Here is a 20588-nt window from a genome sequence, read left to right on the forward strand (position 1 = left end):
TTTGACTAATACACTTGGGGACAAAAATGTCATAAAAGACAAAAATGGCAACAAGCCTCTTACATAAAGATATTGAAAGAATTGTAATTAAAATACTACATTCCCTTATGTGCAATACTAAATGAGACAAAAAGTGATGAGTACAATGCTTTTAAGAGAATTCATTATCAGATATATTCTCTTAAAACATTATCAGGAAGGTATGTTTCCACTGAATTATTTAACAATACATTCCTACAGTACAGCCAAAAGAATTGTATACATACATAAATTGCTATCATCAAAATGTAAATATGAACACATATGCCTACATCCCTCCCCATCAACAGCCTAATGTACAAGTCCTGACATTTCACTGCTCAGAGGTGGTTTAACAATGCCATGCCCAAGATGCTTCTTTTGTATTAATTACTTCTTTTAAGATATTTACAATTTGGTTAATTCACTAACTCTATTTTTTTTTTTTTTTTTTTGAGTACGCGGGCCTCTTACTGTTGTGGCCTCTCCTGTTGCGGAGCACAGGCTCTGGATGCGCAGGCTCAGCGGCCATGGCTCACGGGCCCCGCCGCTCCGCGGCATGTGGGATCCTCCCGGACCGGGGCACGAACCCGTGTCCCCTGCATCGGCAGGCGGACTCTCAACCACTGCGCCACCAGGGAAGCCCCTAACTCTACTCTTTATCATACAGTGTTAGCTCAAGATATCCATAAAGCTTAGATAAACACAGGTGCTTTATAAAAAATGCACATATAGAACTATGGATATAAGCCAAGACTATTTTCCAGATATGGAGATACTAGCAGAGAGAGCCCCCCCTTCATGTTCTCCCTCTCCCACCGTTTCAATGACCAAGTACAGAATGGTGGTAGCCAGATTGCTAGAGTGGGAGTTACAGACAAGCAAGGGGAGAAGGCTAGAATGTTCCATGTGATAATGATTACAGCAGCGGACGTCAGTGTGAAATAATACTTAGCTTAATGCAAACACAGATGGTTACATACTGAAATATTTATAGATATGTGTATATATGTGAGTTAGTATACATATATATTTTCTTGTTCAGTCAGCTGAGAGGGTGTCTAAGGAATTAGAAACCAGTAGCAATCCAGCCCCCCAATCTTGGTTTCTAATACCATGCTCCAATGAAAGGAACCAGAGCTCTTCAGGGAAAAATGGCTAATTCTAGGGCAAGAAATGTAAGATGAGCTTGGAATATCTTCTACTACCAGAAAGTATAGAAGAAGTACTCAAACAAAAACACAATAATGGGGTACATCAGAAGGACACAGGAACCAGCTGCAAGTGCTCTATTTAATAACCAAGCTGAAACAATTTGAGCAACAAAATAAACAAGGTAGTATTGGACTATAAACAAAGTAAAAAATAACTAGCCATTAGTTCATATTGATCTTAAACATGGACTGAGTTAATAAATAGACAAATCTCCTGTGCAGAATTCCTAATAATATATGTGGATACTCCACCATGAAGGAGGTGTAGCATAACTCCCCACTTTCTTCCAAAGGGTACATTATGTAAACAGAGGAAAAAAGAATAAGTTTGCAATGGAGAAAGTTGACCACATGACCTCAGGCACATGATCAACAGTGATTCATCCTCTGTTGAGAAATGAAAAGTCACATGGAGAGCATTTACCCTGATAAGATGTTACCAAATGGCACCTTACCTCTGTGGTCTTTCTCCAAGAAAACAATTACCCCAATATAATTACGAGAAAAACAGCAGACAATTCCCAGGTGAGGGACATTCTACAAAACATCTGTCTTGTACTCCTCAAAACCAACAAGGTCATCCAAAACAAGGAAAGCCTGAGAAACTTTCACAGCCAAGGGGAGCCTAAGGAAACATGATGACTAAGTGAAATGTGGTATCCTGAAGCAGAATACCTGCATGGGGAAAAAAACCCGTGAACAATCATCAGAAGACAAATGATATACCAGAAAATAACTCATATAAAAGACAAGCATTAGTATCCCTAATATACAAAGAGCTAACCAGACATTGAAAAAAAGAAAAACGTCAGAAACCTAAGAGCAAAATGGGCAAAAGATATGAACAGATAGTTCACAGAAATATAAAAACAAGACACCTTTTAGATGCATGAAAAAAATCTTCAACCTCTCTCATAGTTAAGATAATTACAGATGTAAACTACATAAACTACTAATTGTTACCTATCAGTTGCCCAAATCCAAAAGTGAACCACATATTTCTATGGAAGAAGCAGTGGAGAAAGAGCACTCTCATGCAGTACCAATGGAAATACAAAATGATACTATCTATAATCCCACCAAAAGGATCAAGTTTATGAATTGTATTCAACGCTTTGACCTGGCAATCTCACTTCTGGGAATTTATCTGATAGAATAAACCTACATGTACAAGGCTATTCATTAAAACATGGTTTGTAGTAGCAGAAGGTTGGAAATAGTTAATAACTAGTTTAATAAACTATGGAACATTCGCAATTGAAAAAAAAAAGAAAGTAAATGAACAAAAAGCTTATTTACTAACTACTCTTTTTTTTTTTCCTGTCTTCTTCCCACTTTCAGTAAACCGTCTAGGGATTTTTTTAATTCAACCTTACAAAACAAACAAACAAACAAACAAACAAAAAAAATATGATCAACCTGCAACATCTCTTGACAGGAGCATAATCTGGCTCTGAATGACGCCTCTCTTGGCAGGATTTTAATACTAATTCCAAAAACTGTCAAGGAATGTCATTGGCTTGCGTTTACATAACTGATAAAGTATTGATTCGTGTTAGTAAACCAGAAGGCTTGAACTTAAGATGTGAGTTAATTGGGGTTATACTAACTCTACTCTCGTCATACACTAGCAACTTCTTTAACATCTAGAAAGACTAGATGTTATACAATTTTAACTTGTTTGTCCTTTATAGACACCACGAAATAAAGCCAGATGCACAGAACATAAGAGGATGATGGTTAATCTTGCCTAACTGTAAACATACTGGCTTCGATCCCTTTGCCCTTTGTTCTCCTCCCTCCTCCCTGAACCAGCACAAACACCATGTGTTCTGCTCAGAGAGGTAGTTTGACCACTCCATTTCCAAAATACATGATTTCAAATGAATTTTAACAAAAGGATATGTGCAAAATGTGTTATTTCACTACCTCCACTTTTAATAGATTTTATGTACTTCTAAACATCTAGAAAAGGCAGATGTTTCCAATAAGAACTTAAGTTTGTCCCTCATATACACAGTAGTGTTGAATAAATTATACTCGTGTAACAACAGTTGTATCTGAATGTGACTTCTGGTTAGGAACATTATAGTCTAGGATCCTTCATTTCTCTTGATTTCTTCTCTCCAAAAATGACTAGCTGAATGAGATGTGGTTTTATGATTTCATTCCCAAAGCCATTTTCAGAAGACAATCTTTCTCTGAATTTTAACACAAAGTGAACAATATGTGTTCGTTTGCTAACTCTACTTTTGTCACTGATGGGGAAATAAGAACAAAATCTTCTCCCAACCCAGAAATCCTCTCCATAAATATAATAGAGAAAGAAAACAGTTTTATTATTGGATAAGGATTAAACCAGAATGTGATGCTCATCACAGGGAAGCCACCAAGAGATCGGAAAGCCAGGAAGAAACCTCAGCCTTTCTTCAGGGCATCCTTCCTCATGCCAAGCAGATACAACCTATTACCCATGTTCTCAAGATAAGTGATAACTAGTGTTCAATTGCAAGGACTTGACAGCACCATTCATCACACATCATCCGTCTTAAGTTCACCTGGTAATTGACGTAGCCATCAGCGTTTGCTAATTGGCTTTATCCAAAGGAAAAATAAGCTTATTTTGAGTATTCATGATGAAAGGTAGATCACACTGAACCTAGGCTCCTACTCTCACAGAAGCTGGGGGACAGGGGCTATATCCCTTGATAATTACACTTCAAAGAGATGGCTCCCAGACGCTTGAAAAAGATATTCCTGGATTTATATACAGTACAGCTAAAGTTAAATGAAATGCACATAATATACCGGGCAATGTGTAATATGAAATCTTCCAGTACACGCCAGCAAAACACCTTTTGTAATTTTTTCTTCCCATCTCCTTCAACCCAATGAATGAGTACAAAAAGTATACTGTAGAGATGATTTAACAATTCCATTTGCAAAGCTGATATTTCCCATAAATTTCTAAAAACTATTTATTGTGGTAAAATATACATGTCATAAAATTTGCCACTTAACCTTTTTTTTTTTTTTTTTTTTTTTTGCGGTACGCCGGCCTCTCACTGTTGTGGCCTCTCCCGTTGCGGAGCACAGGCTCCAGACGCGCAGGCTCAGCGGCCATGGCTCACGGGCCCAGCCGCTCCGCGGCATGTGGGATCTTCCCGGACCGGGGCACGAACCCGTGTCCCCTGCATCGGCAGGCGGACTCTCAACCACTGCGCCACCAGGGAAGCCCCACTTAACCATTTTTAAGTCTACAGTTCAGTGGCATTAATTACATTCACATTCTTGTGCAACCATCACCACCATCCATCTCCAGAATTTTTTATCATCCCAAAGTGAAACTCTGTACCCATTAAACATTAACTCCCCATTAGAACACTCCCCCAAGCCCCTGATAACCAGTATTCTACCTTCTGACTCTACGAATTTGACTATTCTAAGTACCTCATATAAGTGGAGTCATACAATATTCCCATCAATTTTTAAAAGCTCTTTACAAAATGTCATTCTATCTCTAATTTTAAATATACTAAGCACTTCTAAACATCCTGAAAGATTAGAAATTTCAAATAAGAACTTAATTGTCTACTATATATACAATACTGTTAAATAAAACTGCACACACACACACATAGCACTGGTTATAATTGAGGTATCTTCTAAATATGACCATTTTGGCCTTGAACCATTCCCTCCTTACTTCCTTCTCTCTACCACAATACAGTGGGCAAGTACGGGCACGTATAATGCTTAGAGGTGGTTGAACAAATTAATATTCACAAGTCCCATATAGAAGGCAAGCTTTCCTATGAATTTCATCACGAACTGTGTAAAATATGATAATTTTTACTAACTCTATTTGTCATACGTTGGCAACCTCTTGATCATCTAGAGACCTGATGTTATCAAATTAGGATTCATTTGTCTATTATATACACTATATACACAGCAAAACAAAATGCGTAAAGCTCACCAAAAGTGGTTTTGTCTGGAATTATGCAAATATGAACATATTACCATATTACCTTTTGCATTTCCTTCCCTCCCAGCTCCTCCAAACCATTGAACCATATAGACAGTAGTATACTCCTGACAAAGGAAAAATCAAAATGGAGCTGGTATTGCTAAGAGATCTCTCTAAAATGGAGCTGGGAGGCCATTGAAGAAGCGTAACTTATGTACATCCAGCCTGATGGAATCTGACCTTTGAACCACTTATTGTCTTAATGAAGGCATCCAGAACATCTGCCCAATGTTCCAGAAACTCAAGATACTTATCAGACCCTCACCCAAAATAGCTCATGACAGCCTATCTCTTAAGGACAATTATTTCCTTTCTTGTGTCAGAGTACAGCCTTTTGCCTTTATAAGCCCCTGATCCTTTCTCTTCCCTGGAACACTCTTTCAGTTTTACCCAAATCTGTGTCTTCCAAATTGCAAATTTTAAGACTCCAAATAAACTCTTTTCTTACATGCAGACTTCTGTGTTTTTTGGTTGACACTGCTCACAGAGGTGGTTTAGCAATTCCATTTCCAAAAGACAGTACTTCCTATGAACTTTAGCACAAAGATATTTACAAAGTGATATTTCACTCCCTCTACTTTAAACATATGTCCGGCACTTCAAAACATCTAGATAGACTAGATGTTTCAAATAAGGACTTTGCCCACTATATACACAGCAGTCCTGGATAAACTGCACACATATGACAACAGTTATGATCTAAAAGTATCTTCTAAATATGAACATTCTGGCCTAGAACCCTTCTTTCTTCTCTGCATCCTCCACTGACCCAGTGAACTATAACACTCAAATTTTCAGGAGACAATCTTTCCTAGGAATTTTAACACAAAGCATACAAAATGTATTACTTTAACATCTATGTTTTTGTCATAAATTTGAGACAGGCTGGAACCTGGGACCTGGGACCCTTTGCTGCAGTGCTTGCACCTGGACAAACGTCTCCTTGACAACAAAATGCAAATAAACTATAAGGGATTAAAAATAACCGTGTCACAATGGAATATTACTCAGAAATAAAAAGAAACGAAATCGAGTTATTTGTAGTGAGGTGGATGGACCTAGAGTCTGTCATACAGAGTGAAGTAAATCAGAAAGAGAAAAACAAATACCATATCCTAACACATATATATGGAATCTAAAAAAGAAAAAAAATGGTACTGATGAACCTAGTTACAGGGCAGGAATAAAGATGTAGACATAGAGAATGGACTTGAGGACACAGGGTAGGAGGGGAAAGCTGTGGCGAAGTGAGAGTAGCATCAACATATATACACTACCGAATGTAAAATAGATAGCTAGTGGGAAGCAGCAGCATAGTACAGGGAGATCAGCTCGGTGCTTTGCCATGACCTAGAGCGGTGGGATAGGGAGGATGGGAGGGAGGCTCAAGAGGGAGGGGATATGGGGACATGTGTATGCATATGGCTGATTCACTTTGGTGTACAACAGAAACTAACACAGACAGTACTGTGAAGCAATTATACGCCAATAAAGATCTATTAAATAAATAAATAAGTAACTGTGTCGGATATGCATTTGGGGCAAATTATGAACAAGATACAAAAAGACCAAAAACCCAACTGTCACTTCCGAGGAGCCAGGAGCAGAAGCAGGGTACTGTGCACGCACCCTGCACACAGCACCACCAAGGGGGTGGGCAGACCATCCAAGCCAGCCTGACCCTGGACCAACCCCCACCCTCACCCCATATAAAGAACCAGTTCGCCCCCCCCTCAGGGAGCAAGCAGAGGAAACTGTTACTTGTTTTTGCTCCCCTCTGCTGCAGCAGGAGCCCCAATAAAGCCTTGCCTGAATTTCTTGTCTGGCCTCTTATCAATTTCTATTGATTAAGGAGGCCAAGAACCCTGGCCGGTAACAGACTGGCAACCACTTTAACATCTAGAAAGGCTAGATGCTGTAAACCAAGAGTTATTTGTTCATTACACGCACTATTACATACACAGCAACGTAAAGCTAAATATATGACCCTAAAGGACAATGGTTAATCTTGCCCAAGAATAAACACACTTGCTTAGACACCTTTGCATTTGCATCTCCTCTCTCCTCCCCCAAACCAATGCACAAACACACACAATGTGTGCTCAAAGAAGTGCTTTGGTCATTCCAAACAAACAAGCAATATTTCTTGTTACTTTGAACAGAAAGATATTTATGAAATGTGTTATTTCACTACCTCTACTTTTAATATATATCAGGCACTTCAGAACATCTAGAAAGACTATATATTTCAAAAAAGCACTTAGCATTGTCAACTATATATAGTGAGGAATAAAATGCACATATGGAACAGTGGTTTTACTATGAAAATATCTTCTCAACATGGCCGGTCTGGCATAGAAGCTGCTTCTCTTCCTCCTCACACCTTCTGCTCCATGTCCTCCAAACTACAGAACAAACACGGATGTGTGTGGCGCATGATGTGGTTTCTAGAGGTCATCTAACGATTCCATTGCAACAGGTCATTCCGGAAGACGTTCTTATGATTGTTTTAAACAAATGGTTCTGTACAAGTCATGTGATTTCGGGCAACTACTTTACAGCCAGAAGGCCTAGATGTAGCAGGTTTCCTTTGAAAGGTTGGAAGTGAAGAGCAGCTTTTCCATGATCTATGTACAGGCCTTCCGTAAATGGCCAGCAAATCTTCCTCAAGCAGGGTGGGCACTTCCTCTTGGCCCAGTGTAGTACGTTATTCTACCATTTCTGGCTTCCAGTGTCAAGTCCTGAGGGCCACCGCCCCAACCTTAGTTGTCATGCGCTCCGTTCGCTTCCCGGCCCTGACAGCCTTCATCCATGTTGTTTGGGACCAATCAGTCGCGCCAGGTGCTGGATCTGTGCGACAACTTGGCCTGACACTGAGGTGGCCAAGGTCATGCCAGCCTAGACCAGCCTTCCCTGCCCTGCTTACCCTTTCATTGGTCACCGTTGCCCTTGCCCCGTCATGCAAGCCACCCCAAGGCCACGTGTCCTCTGCAGGCTGGTGGGGATTCACCGCGGCCCAACCCAGACAGGCGGCCTGTATGGCTGGGGCCAGGCTCAGATAGGCCTACAGCCATCCGGTCATGGTGGTGGAGGGAGGAGGTATCATGGGGGGGACGGGGGGAGGGTAGGGGGACAGTGGGGGGTGGGTGGGAGGAGCTGTGGCTCTAGGTGTTGCCAGGCTTCTTACCTGTGGTCTGCCAGAAATTGGGGCAACAGTTCAGTTTTCCCCCTTTTAAACAGCAAACAGAGCTAACATAATCAGCTGAAGTTGTTAGCACTAAATAACCTCGTGTTTCCACCTCAAAATTTCAGGTTACTGTGAATCCACAGGATCTTCGTCACGGCACTGGGGAGGTGAAAGGAAACACTAGTTTGCAACGACTACATTTTCCTAAAAGTTTGGGCTACTTTGGGTTTTCTGTTATTTGCAAAACATCTGAACAGATAAAAGTCTGCCCTTTCTTCCTGGAACAACCTCCCTTTTAGACCAACTTCCCTGTGAAGCCACCATTTGGCGACTCATGTCAAAATTTGATATATAGATACCATTTAACAAAGTACTTTTTTCACGTCTGGTTCCTTAATTTATAGAACTAGGGAACAAGTCAGAAAGATATTCACTGCACAATGTTTATAAAAGAAAATAGGAAGGAGCATCATGCTATGTCTTCCAGTTGGGAATTGGCTAAATAAGTTACTGTACATCTACACAACAGAATGTGGTGCAGTTTTTAAGAAGAATGAGCTGGGTCTATGCTCACATGGAAAGAGCTTCAAGATATTATGTCTTGATGGATAAAGAGAATGGTAGGATGGGCCCATTTGTGTAATAATAAAAACTCTAAAATTGTACGTGCATGTGTATAGATGTGTGTGTATGTGTAAGTATATAGGAAAAAGGCTGTAAAGTCATGGTAGGAAGGTTAGAGTAGGAGTATGGTTATGTTTAGTTGTGAAGAGGGGATTTCAATTTTTACTGAGTAGAATATGCTTGTATATGGTTTGTGTTTCATAAGGCTGCATACAGGTAATCATTGGGTATATTTTAAAAAATCAAAATCATTTAATGGATTGGTGGTGGTGGTTTTAAAATCAGTCCATAAATTCTAGAATATTCCTCCATTTAAGAGGTAAAATTTACGGACTTCCCAGCTGTCCAGTGGTTAAAACTTCAACTTCCAATGCCGGGGGTGAAGGTTCGATCCCTGGTCGGGGAGCTAAGATCCCACATGCCTCCCAGCCAAAAAAACAAAACGTAAAACCGAAGTAATATTGCAACAAATTCAATAAAGGTTTTAAAAATGGTCCACATCTGAAAAAAACCAAAAACTTAAAATAAAAAGGTAAAATTTAATTTCCCCCCTCTTGAATGTGGGATGCTGCAGGTTAAGTTGTACTTTCCTGCTCAGAACTGGAATCAACTGTTTTTCTAAGAAGCTCTAGTTTCTTGGAGTGGGAAACAACACATAGACTGAACCCTGGGGGAGTCCATTACCATTAGATTGGTCATTATTTCTTGGCTTTTTCAGTGGGTAAAGTTAGAAATACACAGTTCTTTTGTTTTCAAAAGAGAAAATAGACTATGAATTCACAGTGTAAGAAAAAAAGAGTTATTTGGATGAAGGTGCTTTCATGGTGTAGATGAATATGTAGTTTCCCATTCTTTTTTTTTTCAATTGCCTTTTTAAAATTTAGTTGCTAAGGACACACCATCAAATAATTTTTTCTTTTGGTAATGAATCTTCTATTTTAGTTGGAAAGACAGAAACAATTATCCTCTCTTTTTCTAATATAGTTACTTGTCTCTGAATCATTCAAATTAAATTGAGCTGTTGCATAACCAAAATTAGTATCTTTTTTGGTCTAGCTAAATATTTTTAAAATAATATTTTTGAGACAGAAAAGTAAAAAGAACAAAAATATTTTATAATCTTAGCCTTCAGAGGATTACTATTAATGTTTTTAATAAAAATTATACATATACATGTCAGAATGTTAACTGCTCATGGATTGGAAGACTCAATATTGTTATGGTGCCAATTGTCTAGGTATGCAATACAGTCAAAACCAACATCACTGCAGTTTTTTTGCGTAAAGTGACAAGTGGATTCTATAATTTATATGGAAATGAGAAGGACCTAGAATAGGCAAAACAATTAGAAAAAGAAGAACAAAGTTGGAGGATTTATACCCTCTGAATTAGAGGCTTACTATAAAGTCACAGTAATCAAAGCCATGGAATATCGGCATGAGGATAAATATATAAATCAATAGAAACAAATAGTGAGTCCAGAAATAGATATGCGTATGGTTAAATTGCTTTTTGATAAATATGCCAAGTAATTCAAAGAGGGAAAGAACTGCCTTTTCAACAAATGTTACTGAAACAACAAGAAAAACAGTATGAACAAAAAAGTGAACCTTGATCCTAACTTCACACCACCTACCAAAATTAACTCATCATTGATCTAGACCTAAATATAAAAGCTATAGCTATAAAATGCCTAAAAGAAAACATAGGTATGAATCATTGTAAAGTTGGTTGCCAGGGTTCAGCAAACTATGGGCTGCTGACCAAATCTGAGCCACTACCTGTGTTTGTGAATAAAGTTTATACAGACATGCTTGTTCAATTATGTATCACCTATGGTTGCTTTCATACTACAGTAGCTGAACTGAGTAACTGTAACAGAGACCCTATGGCCCACAAAGCCTAAATTATTTACTTTCTGGTGAGAGAAAACGTATGCCAAGCCTTGAAGTTAAGCATATGCTTATTACGTGCCTTCCCAGGTGGAAGAAAAACATACGATCTCTGAAAGACTTTTGCACAAATGTTCAGAGCAACTTTATAGACATAATAGACAAAACTGGAAATAACCAAAATGCCCATCAGCAGGTGAATGGATAAACAAAGTGTGGTCCATCTACACAATAAAACTCTGTTCCCCATTCAAAAGGAAAAAACTACTGAACACAAAGCAACATGAATGGATCTCAAAAACGCTGTGCTGAATGAAAGATATAAAAAGCATATGCTGTATAATTCCATTTATATGAAATTCTAGAATAGGCACAACTAATATATCTTGATTAAAATCAGATCAGGAGTTTCTTGGGGCTGAGAATCAGAGGTTGCGGGTGATTACAAAGGGAACAGGGAACTTTGGGGGGGGTGATCTTGACAATGGTGGTAGTTACATTACGCAGAACTCATTGTTTGCTTAAAACGTGTGCATTTTATTTTATGTAATTTTTATACCCATGAAGTTGATTTTAAAGTAAAAACGAAAAAAAATTTTTTTAGATGTTTATTTGTTTATTTTATTATTTACTTGGCCGCACTAGGTCTTAGGTGTGGCACGCTGGATCTCTGTTGCCACGCGCTGGATCTTCATTGCGGCATACAGGATCTTTTTTCTTTTTTTTTTTTAGTTGTTACATGCGAACTCTTAGTTGCAGCATGCGGGATCTAGTTCCCTGGCCAGGGATCAAACCTGGGCCCCCTGTATTGGGAGCATGGAGTCTTAGCCACTGGACCACCAGGGAAGTCCTGAAAAAGATTTTTAATGAATCAAACTTGAACTCATAAAATAGAAACAAATAGTAAAGCAAAGTCTCACTTTAGGACAATATTGAAATAATCTATGCAGAAATGGACCACAGGTCTGAAGCCTATTATTGACATAAGCACCTTGGAGACTAACCCTTGATCCCATTAAGTAAATGGTCAGGAAAGTGCTGAGTTGGTTTGTGCTTGTTACCAACTGACAAGCATAAAATAACGTAAATGTGTTGGGTTGTGCTGTATAGATTTCCCATCAACACGCTGGAGACCAGAGACTTGTGATAAGCATATGGTAAACGAGCAGACATAGAATTTAAGTCTTCCCTCTAGGGAGGGGCCGTAAATGAATACAGACCCTCAAATCAGGAGGGGGAAAAGCATCTGTAGCCTGCAGAGTCCTCACTCTTGTTGGGCCTTATCATCCACAGCCATACAACCACTGGGGACGTCCAGGGAACCAGAACCCAGTACCTTTACCTGTTTACATATTACCACCCTGTGGATGTTTCCATAAACTTTGTTACCAGAGTGTAGGTTCTTGTTTCATTACAGAAGGTATTCAGAGATAAGACATGGAGACCAAGTAGGCAAAGCAAGCATTTATTAACAGACGGAACGCTCTCAGGAGGGAGAGTGGGCAGGCTGAGTTCCTTCTGGCAAGCTGGTTATATGGGGTGTGAAAATGACTGGGCAGAATATTCACTGAGGAGGGTTTGGGGGGTAATTTCCTAGGTTTTGTCCCAGGTCCACCTTCCCAAGGGGAGGAGGAGTTTTTGTCCTTAGTTGGTCTTGCTCGGATCTGTCATGGTGTCAGTGCATGATGGGTACTGCTCTGGTTGCAATGCTAATTCTATTGAAATAAGGGCATAAAGAGCAAAAGGTTACTTTCTGATGCTAGAGATTCCCACTGTTCTTTGTTTGCCTCTAGGACCCCTGTCATCACAAGATGTATCGTTTCCTGTCACATGACTCATGCCTCCCTTCTCTGCTCATATCTGGCTAACTGCCTGCTCTACAATTTTGCCATCAATGACACCTCATATTCTGTAACACTATCTGTGGGCATCTTTTAAACACATCACAGTCCCCAAATCTGATACCCATGTGGTGTGAATCCCCCAAAACTAAGCCTTTGAAGAAAGTGAAATAATTTCAGAGTTGGCGGACTGAGTGCATTCTAATGTATATTATCTCTTAATATTTCAATTGCTAAACAGACACATCATCCTTTATCAAGATTAGACTTGAAACATGTATGCTTCCTTGTCTGCAAATTCGTCAGAAGAGCCTAAAGTAGGCAATGTCATGGTCATAATAGCCCTCACCAGCCTCTGTTTTCTCACAGTTCTGCAGGCTGGGAAGTCCAAGATCAAAGCACCAGAAGATTTGGTGTCTGGCAAAGTCCTGCTTCCTGGTTCATAGTTGGCTATCTTCTCACTGTATCCTTACAAAGCAGAAAGAGTGGGAGAGAGCCCTCTGGGGATTGTTATATAAATGCTCTTTATCATGTTGAGGATGTACTCTACTATTCCTAGTTTGTAAGAGTTTTTATGATGAGAGGGTGATGGGTTGTTTTTCAAATGGCTTTTCTGCATCAATTAACTGATCAAGTGGTTGTTTTTTCTGCATTCTGTAAATGTGATGCTTTACATTCATTGATTTTCTTATGTTGAACCATCTTTGCATTCCTGGGATAAATGCCAATTGGTTATGGTGTCTCATCCTTTCAATATGCTGCTAGATTTGGTTTGCTTCTATTTTGTTGAGGATTTTGCATTCACATTAATAAGGTATATTGGCCTGTAGTTTTATTTTCCTGTGCTGTCTTTATCTGGCTTTGGTATCACAGTAATTCTAGCTTAACATGAGTTAGAACATGTTCCACATCTATCTGCGGGGAAGGGTTTAAGAAAGATTGGTGTTAATTCTTCTTTAAATAACTGGTAGAATTCATTGCTGAATCTATCTAGTCCTGGTCTTTTCTCTTTTGGGAGGTTTTTGATTATTGATTCAATTTATTTACTTCTTATAGGCCTCTTCAGATTTTCTATTTCTTCTTGAGTCAGTTTTGGTAGTTTGTGGATTTCTATGAAGTTTTCCATTTCATCTAGGTTATCTAATTTGTTGGCATACAGTTTTTCATAGTGTTCTCTTATAATCCTTCTTATTTCTATGTGGACAAGAATGTTGCCAGTCTTATCAGTAAACAAAGGATGTTGTGACCATCAAGCCATCAGCCACTACAGGCGCCCCAGAAGGTGTACCCTGAGGGGATTTAGGATGGAGAAAAACAGGATACTGGCCCTAAATAGTTAAGGTGGATATCAAAGGAATAATTTCATTAAGCCCAGACTCTTTCATCTTCCCATAGTTGGAAAGTGCTAAATTCATTAACCTGAGCTGTCTGATTTTTCTTTAATTAATAGTAATCTTTTGATGTTTGACAATTTGGTTTTTTGAAAAAACTCCTATGTATCCTGGCTCTTCCCTTACCTCTTTGGAAAAGTCCCCCGGAGCTACCTGAGAGGCTGTATCCAGGCTTAAGTCCTCAGTAAAGCTCCGAATAAAACATACTTCTCAACTTTCAGGTTGTACATTTTTTTCAGTTGACATCTATAAGGGTATTAGTAATGTTCCCACAATCATCCCTGCCTTTAGTGAGTCTTCTCTATTTTTTCCTTGGTCAGTTTAGCTAAAGATTTGTCAATGTTGTTGATCTTTTCAAGTAACCAATTTTTTTTTTACTCTGTTGATTTTCTCTATTTTCTGTTGGTTTTCTATTCTCTATTTCCTCTATCTCTGCTCCAATTTTTATTATTCCCTTCCTTCTGCTGGCTTTTGATTAGTTTTAGGAACTTTCTCTAGTTCCTTAAGGTATAAAGTTTGGTTATTTATTTAAAACATTTTCTCTCTTTTAATATAGACATTTACAGCTATAGATTTCTCTTGGAGCACTGTTTTTGCTGCCTCCCGTAAGTTTTGGTATATTGTGTTTTCATTTTCATTTGTCTCAAAGTATTTTCTGATTTCCCTTGTGATTTCTTCTTTGGCCCAGTGGTTGTTTAAGAACATGTTGTTTAAGTTCAACATACATCTGAATTTTCCAGTTTTCCTTCTGTTACTGATTTCTAATTTTATTCCATGTGTCCAGAGCATATACTTTCTGTGATTTCAATCTTTTTAAATGTTTTGAGACTTGTATTGTGGCCTAACATATGGTCTATCCTGGAGAATTGTTCCAGATGCACTTGAGAAAAATGTCTAGTCTGCTGTTTTGGTAGGAAATGTCCTGTATATGTCTGTTAGATCTGGTTGGTTTATGCTATTGTTCAAGTCTTCTATTTCCTCACTGCTTTTCAGATTAGTTGTTCTATCCATGTTGAAAGTGAGGTAGTAAAGTCTTCAACAATTATAGAATTATCTGTTTCTTCCTTCAGTACTGTCAATTTCTGCTTCATATATTTTTAGCTCTGTTTTTAGTGTGAATATGTTTATAATTGTTATATATTCTTTTTTTTTTTTTTTGCAGTACGCGGGCCTCTCACTGTTGTGGCCTCTCCCATTGTGGAGCACAGACTCCAGACGCGCAGGCCCAGCAGCCATGGCTCACGGGCCCAGCCGCTCCACAGCATGTGGGATCCTCCTGGACTGAGGCACGAACCCGTATCCCCTGCATCGGCAGGCGGATTCTCAACCACTGCACCACCAGGGAAGCCCGATATAATTGTTGTATATTCTTGAAGGATTGACCCTTTTGTCAATATACAATGGCCTTCTTTTTCTCTTGCAACAGTTTTTGACTTAAAAACTATTTGTCTGACATTAGTATAGCCACCCCAACTCTCTTTTGGTTACTATTGGCATGAAATATTTATTTTTATCTTTTTCATTTTCAACTTACTTATGTCCTTGGATCTAAAGTGAGTCTTTTTTTAAATTTTAATTAATTAATTTATTTTTGGCTGTGTTGGGTCTTTGTTGCGGTGTGCAGGCTTCTCTTGTTGTGGAGCATGGGCTCTAGGCACTCAGTCTTCAGTAGTTGTGTCATGCAGGCTCAGTAGTTGTGGTGCACAGGTTTAGTTGCTCCACAGCATGTGGGATCTTCCTGGACCAGGGCTCGAACCCATGTCTCCTGCATTGGCAGGTGGATTCTTAACCACTGCACCACCAGGGAAGTCCTAAAGTGAGTCTCTTATAGAGAGGATATAGTGAGATCATGGTTGTTGTTGTTATTTTTAATCTATTTTGTCACCCTCTTTTTTTTTTTTTTTTTTGTGGTACGCGGGCATCTCACCGCTGCGGCCTCTCCCGTTGCGGAGCACAGACTCCGGACGTGCAGGCCCAGCGGCCATGGCTCACGGGCCCAGCCGCTCCGCAGCACGTGGGATCCTCCCGGACCAGGGCACGAACCCGTGTCTCCTGCATCGGCAGGCGGACTCTCAACCACTGTGCCACCAGGGAAGCCCGTCACCCTCTTTTTAATTGGAGAGTTTAATCCATTTACATTGAAAGTAGTTATCGATAAGGAACTCCTTACTCTATTATTTTGATATTTGTTTTCTCTGTCTTTTTTTTTTTCTGGTTGTACCTCAATTTTTCCATTACTCCCTTCTTCTGTTTTTTTTTTTTTTAATGGTGTACCATTTTTATTCCCTTCTCATTTCCTTTTCTGTGAAAATTTTAAAAGTTACTTTCTTTGTGGTTACCTTGGGGGATTACAATTAGACTCGTACACTTATAACAATCTATTTTGTATTAATACCACTTTAACTTCAATGGTATACAGACACCCTGCTCTTTTACAGATCTTTCCCTCCCCCTGTCTGTTGTTGTTATCACAAATTTCATCTTTACACATTGACTTTACTTAAAGTCAACTTATTTGTAGCTGTTAATCATATCTACAAAACACCTTCACAGGAACATCTTTTATAGTGTCTGACCAAACAACTGGGTACCATAGCCTTGCCAAATTGGCACATAAAATTTAACCATCACAACAATCACACCAACAAAAAATTATTCAAGATAATAATAGTTTTATCCTATAACTTAATGTTGGATTCATAATCAGCAATGTTTTAATCTTCCATTTTCCCTTAAATAAAATTTAGTTGTTCTATTTTGATTTATGCTAACAGAAATGATACCATAAATGATATACTGAAAAATTCCTTCTGAATGAATTCATTCATTTGCTTTCATTTTATGGACTTTTAATGAGCACTTATTATGTACCAGATAATGGAAATAGGAATATATAATGATAATGAGAGGGTGGCAATGATGATTTTATTAGTAATAGTAGTTTTAAACTTTTATTAAGTACATACTATGGGTCAGGCACATCTTATTTAATATAATACATAAAAGATCGGTCACCGCTCTCAAGGTGTTCATAAGCAGTGGGAAAAGACAAATGAAAAAAGAGACAAAACACAGTATAATAAGCGTTATGGGCTTCCCTGGTGGCGCAGTGGTTGAGAGTTCGCCTGCCGATGCAGGGGACACGGGTTCGTGCTCCGGTCCGGGAAGATCCCACATGCCACGGAGCGGCTGGGCCCGTGAGCCATGGCCGCTGAGCCTGTGCGTCCGGAGCCTGTGCTCCGCAACGGGAGAGGCCACAACAGTGAGAGGCCCGAGTACCGCAAAAAAAAAAAAAAAAAAAAAAGTGTTATGCTGTAGATAAAGATGGAACCACCTGACTTAACATGTGAATAGACATTAGCCAGGTGAAGACGAGGAAAAAGACTTTTCCAAATAGTTGGAGCAACTATGCAACAAATGCAAATTCCCAAGTCTTGATTTAATATGGTATTATTATCTCGATAATAATATAGCCTCTGGAAAGGCTGGAGATCAAGGGGGCAGAAATAAGAATGGTTAGCTAGGCAGGGGTTACTTCCCTGGAGAGTTACCACAAAAGTGTTTTTTCTCTCTGCCATTGCAGGCTTCCAGACTTCTCCGATGGCTTTTGAAAAAGATCCAGTAAAGACTGGTATAAAATCAACTGTCTAACCCCAGAGTTGTTTTTCACAGTTGACAGTGCTGAGAACTATATATAATCCTGAGTTCTTATGTTATAAGGTACTTTGTGGCTGCTAAAACTTATCAATAGGTAAAGTAGTGACAATGTGTATGTGTTTTCAAGATAGGAATGTCGATGATAGGTTTGGAAAACGGTACAATAAATTGGCATTTGGTAGTGTCAATTTTGTTAATCATATGAATAACCCTTTAGATAAAATAGTAAAAACCATTTATTGAGCACGTACTGTGTGTTCAATATTCAGCACTTAAAATGGATTTATCCATGTAATTTAATCCACACAACAATTCTAAGAGGCTACTTTTTACTCTGTGTCATGCATTATTGGTAATTTCACTTTATAGATGAGGGAACTGAGGCATGGATAAGTCTATAAGTAGGGTTCAATCATGAAAATAGAAACTGCTCCAGGTATTTCAAGCATAATGGTATTTAGGACAGAGAATTAGGTGCTTAAAAGCCTTTGGAAGGGCTGAAGGAGCTAATGTCACATTAATTTTCATTTGTGCCACTGCTTCTATGGTTGGTCCAGAGAATAGAGAAGTTGCTGCTGCTGCCACCCAAAAGCCAGAAAAGTTCAGAAAAGCACTGTTGACTGTCTACTGAGGCAGAAACTGGCAGGGAAGCAAGCCAAAGCCCAAGCAAAAAACACCGAGCAATAATTTATGTCTTTCTGCCACTTTCCAGATCTCAGGAAATACCTCCCACTTGACAAAATGTAAATGAATCCAGAACACTGGTGGTAAGGGCATCTGGGAAATGTAGTTCCCAGGATTCCAGTATGCCTTGGGGAGAGCTGAGAAGGGTATGAGAATGAATGCTATTATTAGTTTTCTATCGTTGCCATAAAGTTACCACAAACTTAGTGGCTTAAAACAATACCCACTTATTATCTCACAGCTCTTTAAGTCAGAAGCCTAGTGGACTTAGCTGGGAGCACTGTTTAGGGTCTCATAAGACTGGAATCAAGGTGTCAGCCAGCCAACACTCTGGGGAAGAATCTGCTTCCAGGCTTGTTCCAGGTTGTGGGCAGAATTCATTTCTTTAGTGTGGTTTTCATGTGGTTCCTTCCATCTTCAATCCAGCACCCGTGGTTTGGGTCCTTCTTATGTATGAAATCTTTATGAATTTCCTTTCTGCTGCATCTCTCTGACCTGCTATTTTGCCTTTAGGGGTTCATGTGATTATATTGGGTTCACCTGAAAAACCCAAGCTAATCCCTCCATCTTAAGGTGAGTTGATTAGTAAGCTTAATTATATTTGCAAAATCCCTTTTGCCAAAGATGTAACATAACCATGAGAGGAATACCAGGGGACAAAGATCATGGGAGTCAGAATTCTGCCTACCACAATTCTCACTGGAAGAAACTATCAAACAAAAAAATTCCAACACAAAAGGTTAAGAGATTTGCTCAAGATCATCCATGTTATTCAGCTTTATCAATTTTAATAATAATAACTACAATGTACCAAGTGTCTACTATAAGTCTGGAAATATTCAAGGAGGTGTCTCCCTACTATCCCATGTATTTTTTTAAATCAAATATAGACAATATATATATATATTTTTTGCGGTACGCGGGCCTCTCACTGTTGTGGTCTCTCCCGTCGCGGAGCACAGGCTCCGGATGCGCAGGCTCAGCGGCCATGGCTCACGGGCCTAGCCACTCTGCAGCATGTGGGATCTTCCCGGACCGGGGCATGAACCCGTGTCCCCTGCATCGGCAGGCAGACTCTCAACCACTGTGCCACCAGGGAAGCCCCCTAGACAATATTTTATAAGAACTGTAAATGGAATATAACCTTTAAAGATTGTAAATCACTATGTTGTACACCTGTAACATTTAATATTGTAAATCAACTATACATCAATAATAATAAATAATATAAAAATCAAATAGCAAATTGAGAGACTTCATAGTACTTCATATACTGAGTTATGAGAATTAATTCAAATAACATGGATAAGTGCTTAGTGCAGTGTCCGGGACAATTAAGAACTCAATAAATCCTTTGTTGTTATTATTCCCATTTTAGAGACAAGATCATTGTGGCTCTGAGAGGTGACCTAACTTGTCCAAGACTACATGGCTAATAAGTAACCCAGCACAATTTTGAATACAGATTGTCCAATTTCAAATGTGGAAATAAATGGGAAAAATGCATGTAATGAACTTAATTGACATAATGCCCAGTAAATATCGATTCTTATTAAAATGGCACACAAGATACCCAATCACCCTAAATAGGCATGATATTTCTAAAGGCTACTTACTCACTATTGACTGAATTAAGTCTAAATTCCTTATCTGGCTCCAGTTTACTTGCCTCACACTCCCTCCCACACCATCCTTCTCTCTCAGCAACCCTATACATACCCTTCAATTATATTCAAAATTGTTATTTTCTCAAGAGATCAGATTTGTGGTTAAGAGAGGTGTGGGGGGGCAGTGCTGGGCACGGAGGGAAGCAGTGGAAATCAGATGAAGCTGGTCAAAAGGTACAAACTTCCAGTTATAAGATTAACAAGTACTAGGAATGTGACATAACAACACGTTAAACACAGTTAACACTGCTGTATGTTATATGTGAACGTTAAGAGAGTAAATCCTAAGATTTCTCATTACACACAAAATTTTTGTTCTGCTTCTTTAACTTCGTATTTATATATGATGAATGTTCACTAAACATATTGTGATAATCACTTCA

This window comes from Delphinus delphis, chromosome 15 (genome assembly GCF_949987515.2).
Source record: "Delphinus delphis chromosome 15, mDelDel1.2, whole genome shotgun sequence".
Lineage (NCBI taxonomy): Eukaryota > Metazoa > Chordata > Mammalia > Artiodactyla > Delphinidae > Delphinus > Delphinus delphis.